The following is a 7279-nucleotide window of genomic DNA, read 5'->3' as shown; positions in this document are numbered from 1 at the left end:
TTTTTGAAATTTAGCCTCACTTGTGTTGTTTTATTTCATTTGAGATATCTTCACTGTTGTATAACTTGAACAGGCACTTGACTTTATGGCTATAGCTGTAGCCTCTTTTCAGGGTTTGCCTTACAGATATATCAGATTTAAGGTGTCACCGCCACCTAAAGAGACTGAGCAAAAACAGCTGAGACCACACCCAGCAGCAGCAGCTTCATCTATAGGCATTTCCTAGAATCACCACGAGAGGGAGAAGGAGCACCACAACCTGTATGTGAATTACTTTGCAATAAACTACACACAGCTTTTTGCATACACAGCAAGAGAGGCCAGTATAGAAACACTAGATTGTTAATTCAGTCTTGTTCTTAGCTTGGCTAAGAGAAGCACCGTTGTGTCTGTGCTGGGGAATTCTAGTTAGACATGTTCCTTTCATCAGATTTATGTTCTAGGAAAGGCATAGGCCAACTTGGCCCTCCAGATGTTTTGGGACAACAACTCCCATCATCCCTGACCACTGGTCCTGTTAGCTAGGAATGATGGGAGTTGTAGTCCCAAAACATCTGGAGGGCCGAGTTTGCCTATGCCTGTTCTAGGATTTCCTGTGTGGATTGAAAAGAACACAGAGATTTCAGATATGCCAACAGAGAGGCACTTGAATTTAATGTTAGCAAATATAATTTAAAATGAAACATCAGTTCAATTACTGCTTAGGATTTAGGCAATCTGTATGGAAGAGTTCTAAAAAATTATCTCCCTATACTCCCCATGTTATAAAGTAAGCATTAGACCTGTCAACTGAGCTGTGTTTCTGATTGCTACCTGGATTTTCCAATTAAATAAATGAGTCTTAGTTACAAAATAATGTCTATTAAATCGAGGTGTCAGCCACTTATATTCTACACAGCAGTAGGAGTCAAGTGCTTAGCCGCTAGTCATTTTAAAGAGAATCGACAGTTTTGAGATAGGAGTATCTAATTCCTAGTGTGGAAAGGATATTTTCCACTTAACCTTTTGAAAATAAAGATTTTGACCATCTGGTAACTAAAGAGCTTCTTGCAGTCACGGGGAAACTGGGGTCTTGTGGAGGCTTCTGGGGCAGAATGGCATTTTTCACTTACCGTATTTTTTGCTCTATAAGACGCACCAGACCACAAGACGCACCTAGTTTTTGGAGGAGGAAAACAAGAAAAAAAATATTCTGAATCTCAGAAGCCAGAACAGCAAGAGGGATTGCTGCGCAGTGAAAGCAGTAATCCCTCTTGCTGTTCTGGCTTCTGGGATAGCTGCGCAGCCTGCATTCGTTCCATAAGACGCACACACATTTCCCCTTACTTTTTAGGAGGGAAAAAGTGAGTCTTATAGAGCAAAAAATACGGTAACTTCCCTGTTCCGTTTCTCATGTCGCTCCCAAGAGACCCAGAAGATTTGAGAGACAAAAGAGCTGCAGTTAAAAAGGAAGATCAGTGAAAACTACACCCCATTCAATTAATAGGATTATTCTGTAAGCAGACGGCTGCTTATAGGACTCTTCCACCAGTGGAACCTTAGGAGTTAAGTCAGGGGATTTATTTAGAAAAAGGGTATTACTTATGTTTCAGAACATGCTGTAATGGAGGCTGTGACAGGGCAGTGTGTACCTCAGAATTTTTAGAAATCTCGAGCGGCTTCAAAGTTTACTTTTAGTATCAAAGTTAAAGACAAATAAATCAGGTTTGAAAGTTAAGCTATGGCTCCAGCGAGGATTGAAAGTAGTTTTAAAGTGTCACACTGGCTATGTGGCCAATATATCAACCGGCTCCAAAGTAAACAACTCACGCCATTATGCTAGAAGCATCTAGAAAGAGAAATTGCATTTTCTCTCTCTGAGCAATACCGAGAAGAGTTAAAGAGCAGGTAGAATTCTGGATTTCTCTCTCTCTTTCTCATTACTTGCAGGGACAGGGAATAAAGTATTTTGATGTTGTATATGTACATAGAAATGCCTGGGTCCTTTATGCATTGTGACAGACAGAGGTTCACTTAACATGTTGTTTCTGTAGCCTACTTGCAAGTAAGATGCCAAAATGCATGGTTCAATCTTTAGGTGAAATGATACCTAGCAGAAAGGTCCATACTTTCTGGATTTCATTTCCTCAAGTCTTCCCCCCACCAGCCCCAATTATATATTCCTGTAACTCAGGATAACATTTGCATCTGATGCAGTGAACTGTGCTCCATAAAAGCTTGTTGTTGTTGGCATCTGTCTGTCTCGAGACAGTGGAGTGTGCCTCTGTGCATGAAGTCAAACCACTGCAATTGCAGCTTAGAAGTGACATCTCCTGGGTGCAAGCCTGGGCAGGAGGTATGGAGCTCCTGGGTTGCCCAGACGACAAGATCGAGCCTCACTGATGTCAGTGACAACCTTAAAACGTACTGATTGTGTAGTTTTGTCATAACTACGGACTAATACTGATTTTGGCAAATGCTTTCTTAATTTATTCCATCCATTGCTAGGGAAGAAAAACCCAACCCTCTTCAGTTTTATGCAAATCTGCCTTGTTTGGTGATGCTTTTTTTTTTTTTTAACGTTGAGCAAGTGGCCACCCTAGGAGGGCTTTCTTGCCTATAGCATCAAGGTTTCTATTCTGCTCAGTTTGTAGTTTGTACTCCTGGAATATAGCTACCCTTTGCTTTCAGAGACAAAACTCCGTAGAATAGCTGCTCAGCAATGCTTGCCAGCTCTGTGTTCTTGGCACAATTTCCGTGTCTTGCATGTTGCTGCTGGAGGAGCACTGCCACTGACGTGTGTTTATGTGCATTCAAGCAGGAGGAAGGCAGGGTCCAAACCAACTCATTTTGTTTATCGCATTGTCCCTGGTTAAATTTTAGATTACTGTCGTGATTTGACCGCGAGTGGTGCTCTGTTCAAAATGTTGTGTGTTATTATTAATGTAACAATCAAAGTGCCTCACAATGCTTTAGAGATGGGCTATTGTTTTCCCGACTGACTTGCTTCCAAAGGAGAAGAACAACTTCTAACCAAAATCCTTTAGAGGACAGTAAAGAGCTTTAGAAGATGAATTCACACAACCAAATTGGTGTGTTAAGGTGGCGGGTTTTAAAAATCTAAGGAAGCTTCACACCATCCCTTCACCATGCAGTATTTATTTACCTGCTTATTTCTCCACTCCTATTTGCCACATTGTTCTAAAGCTTCTCTTTAAGTGCATTGGAAGTGGGCGTGGAAAATGTTACTCAACTGAATGTTACTCATGTATACACTCTTCATTGTTGGCCTAAGGCGTTTTCAGACCAGCCCTGGCTGAACTTCCCCAAAGGGCTGTTACAACTCACATTCTCAGCACATATTGGTTGTATATGCTGACTTGGAGAAGCTCATATGAATAGATGGTTTGGCACGATGAACACGCAAAGGGAATAATGTTTAAATGGCAGGCCTGCAGTTGGATTTGCACCAATTCAGGTTGAATAAGGGCACTACGCTGATGTAAACATGTCTTTGCTATCAATAAATATGCTAGTGGTGAAGATAGCCATAACATAAAAACAGAATTCACAGCAAGTACTCCAGTTGCTCTGCAAGGATGTCTTTGCAGCGAAATGATAGGTGTGCATGCCAGCAAATCAAATGCTGGCACAGCCTTTATATTCGATCCTCTTATTTTCTCCAACTAGGCTATTCACTTTTTATTTATTATTAAAGTACCATGTGAACCTTCTGGTACCTATTATTTGTTCATGTTTAATATAGGGATTGGGGAGTGTTCTTGGCAAAGGTGATCACGTATGATCTAGTTGAGATTCCTGCATTGCAGCGGGTTGGGCTAGATGACCTTCAGGATCCCTTTTAACACTAAAATTCTATTATTGTGTGACATCACAGGCTCATCTGCTTGGAATTTGCAGAGCCTCTCCCCCATCCACCCCTGAGCTGGACCCTAAGGAGGACTGAGTATAAATTAAGTGAATGCAGTGATGTAGTTTTCAGGGACGCCTCACTGTTATGAGTATCTTCACTCTCAGATTCGGATTCTCTCAGGTATCTGCTGCAGCTCCTACAGTATTTGACTTGATTTGGGGCTCAGATTCCATTTCTTAAAATGAATCCCAGGGTTATGTTTATTTTTTAAAAAACAAGAAACCTTAGATATAAATAGCACTTATACAGGTTTTTTGGTCTCTGTGTGCACAAATTTCAAAATAATAATAATAATCAAAGCATTTGACACTTTGGAATTTTTACTTATTTCTGATAATGACATTCTTAAGTGTATGGCCAGTATGAGCGAAAGAAAACAAAAACCAAGTTTGTGTAATGTGCACTATAAAATGCTTCTTTCTTTTTTTAAAAAAGCAATGTTGACTGAACATGGTTGTGTGGCTTTAAGAACATTTGTGTTAAAAGCAAAATAAAAATGTCTCAATTCAATCTTGAAAATAATCTCTCTTTGGAATCTGCTTTTTAGTATGTTGTATTTATTAGCATTGCTGGATAGCAGGCTGGATAGCAGGGCTGACTACTTTATTTATGTATTTATTTAAAGTTTACTAGGGCTTGGGTTTGGGGAGTCGGGTTTAAGCTAGAGATCTGAAAGAATGGATGCAAGCCATAATTCTCCACTGTTGGAATGACAATAAAGCCTAGTCAGTTTGAAGGGAATAAAAGGGGGGGGGGGGGACAGGCAAAGGTGGAGGTGGTTGAATTGTGGCAGGATAACAAACTCAGGGGTTGGAAGCACATATGTGCTGAATGGAAGAAGTGGAGGCGAGTAAGAGGCATTGGAGCAAGCATCAGAGGGGACTGGACACCCTCCCAACATTTCATTGAGAACAAGGATGGGTGAAGACCCAGTCATCTTAGGTAAACATCAGCCTTACAGATGGGTTCTTGCGTATTCTCCATGGTCTGTAATACCTTTAGGGAGTTTGGCGCTGTGTGTAAAACCACAGTGCCTAGGGCTTGCCGATCAGAAGGTCAGCGGTTCGAATCCCTGCAACGGGGTGAACTCCCTTTGCTCGGTCTCTGCTCCTGCCAACCTAGCAGTTCGAAAGCACGTCAAAGTGCAAGTAGATAAATAGGTACCGCTCCGGCGGGAAGGTAAACGGCGTTTCCGTGCGCTGCTCTGGTTCGCCAGAAGCAGCTTAGTCATGCTGGCCACATGACCCGGAAGCTGTATGCTGGCTCCCTCGGCCTATAGAGCGAGATGAGTGTCGTAGCCCCAGAGTCATCTGCGACGGGACCTAATGGTCAGGGGTCCTTTTACCTTTACCTTTTATGCCAGCTGAGGCTTCCTGTTTCTTTCAAGACAGGATCTCACCACATCTAGACTAAATTATTGCAAGGCATTTCCCTGTCTCTGAAGACTTGTTTTCAAAACTTCATTTCATTCAGGACACAGTAGCAAAGCTGTTAAGTAGTACTGGCAACAGGGCTTGTATCTTGCCAGTACTTAAAAGAGCTTCGCTGACCTCCATTTTATGTGTCCAGGCACAATTCACTGTGGCGACTTTGACCAATGAAGCCCTAAATAGCTTGAGATTGGGATATCTGTTCCCATTTGAACCTTCCTTACTATTAAAGCTCTCCACCCTTGAAGGGAGGTGGCTGGCAGTAAGGGACGGTGCCATTTCACTTGTGTTACCTTGTCTGTGGCATTCCACCCCTCACCCCACAAAAAAAATGCTCTCTTTGGTGGTGTTGAAATGCCAACTAAAAATGCCTATTTATGCGGGCTTTAAATGGGATATAAGAGTAATCTGATATTTTTATTTAGTGATTTAGCACAATTATATACCACTTGATTGTCACAAAACCTCTAAGCAGTTTACAAGAAATGCTAAATTTGTTTTTTAAAAACATTTGAAAATAAATAAAATTAACAGTAAAAAAGTTTGAAACAGGTCAACACCTCAGTTTCTGAATAATAATAATAATAATAATAATATTTTTATTTATACCCCGCCCATCTGACTGGGTTTCCCCAGCCACTCTGGGTGGCTTACAACACATAAAAAATGGAAAAACATTAGACATTAAAAACTTCCCTAAACAGGGTTGCCTTCAGATGACTTCTAAAAGTCACAATAGTTGTTTGTTTCCTTGACATCTGATGGGAGGGCGTTCCACAGGGCAGGCGCCACTACTGAGAAGGCCTGCCTAAACAAAAAATGTTTATTGCATTTAACCAAAGTAATGTATGCTGCCTAATTGTGGTGAAACCCTAAGCGGTTTGCAAGAAATATTACAGTTATCGATAAAAAAGTTAAAACAATTTACAACATAAAAAAAGATGTGTAGATTTTGCTCCTAAATTGCAGTATGCCACAGCACCCTCCTCCCTGTCGCCAATTTACAAATGTATGTTTCTGGGGTTTGTGTGCAGAATTTAGGTGGCCAGTTTTAGCTTGGCACTAATTAGAAGAAAATGTATAGTGACTTTTGTGTACTTCATGTTGTCAAGAGATAGTGCTAAATGGTGTCTCCCATAACCAGGACATTGACCCCTGAGGCAGGAAGTGCTGACAAGAAAAATGTGCTTCCCTTTGGGTAATCATGTTTCTTCATATTCGGAATTTTGTTTTGTGAGGCTCAAACGACCACGCAAAGGAAATGGGAGGCGTTGAAGGGGATATTCTGAGGAGATAGAAGGAAACAGAACATGAGAGATAGGCATAGTGAGCAGGAATGACGCAAATGTGGAAACAGCGATAATGTAGCGAGCAGATTAAACAAAAAAAAAGTTGTAATGGGAAGCAAAACAATACAACCCCGTAAGTCACTTACTATGCAGATTCCTGTAAAATGAGAGGTTTCTTAGCAGTGTTAGCAGCAGCTTATTGCAGCTGCTTTAGTGCTCATTCGGGAAGTGGGGATTATGAAACAAATCCTATAATCTTGGTCACCTTCGCCATATGAAATCATAAGGGCTGGAGGGGCTTTGTCAGCTACCTAGCCCAGGGGTGGGGAATCTTTGGCCCTCCAGATGTTGCTGAATTATAACCCCATCAGTCCCAGCCAGCATGGCCAAGGGCCAGGGATGATGGCAGCTGTCAGCAACATCTGGAGGGACACAGGAGCCCCATACCTGATCTAGTCTGACGGCCAGCTTAGTAACGTAGATTTCCCAATTCTTGCTTCAGTGGTTCCAGGTGCATGCAGACACCTGTCTTTGTTCTTCTCCCAGGTGTGCATAGGAGGTAAGCACCACAGCATGTTAGGCAGCTGCTTTGTGCCCAGGGCCCAGTCCATTGCTGGCTTAAATAAAGGTAAGTTTGGGGATTGTAC

The 7279-nt window shown here is 41.8% G+C and overlaps 1 long non-coding RNA gene across 1 annotated transcript; it reads right to left on the bottom strand.

Annotated features, from left to right (window-relative positions):
- Positions 1 to 1507, bottom strand: LOC308472196. The gene is made up of 2 exons (XR_013983326.1): positions 1369 to 1507; positions 1 to 1107 (listed from the first exon to the last, which is right to left on the bottom strand). It is a non-coding gene; the product is annotated as an uncharacterized lncRNA (long non-coding RNA).
- Between the last annotated feature and the right edge of the window lie 5772 nt (positions 1508 to 7279).

Source organism: Podarcis pityusensis (assembly GCF_964106645.2).
Source record: "Podarcis pityusensis genome assembly, chromosome: 2".
Lineage (NCBI taxonomy): Eukaryota > Metazoa > Chordata > Lepidosauria > Squamata > Lacertidae > Podarcis > Podarcis pityusensis.
This window is presented reverse-complemented; position numbering and strand designations above follow the sequence as displayed.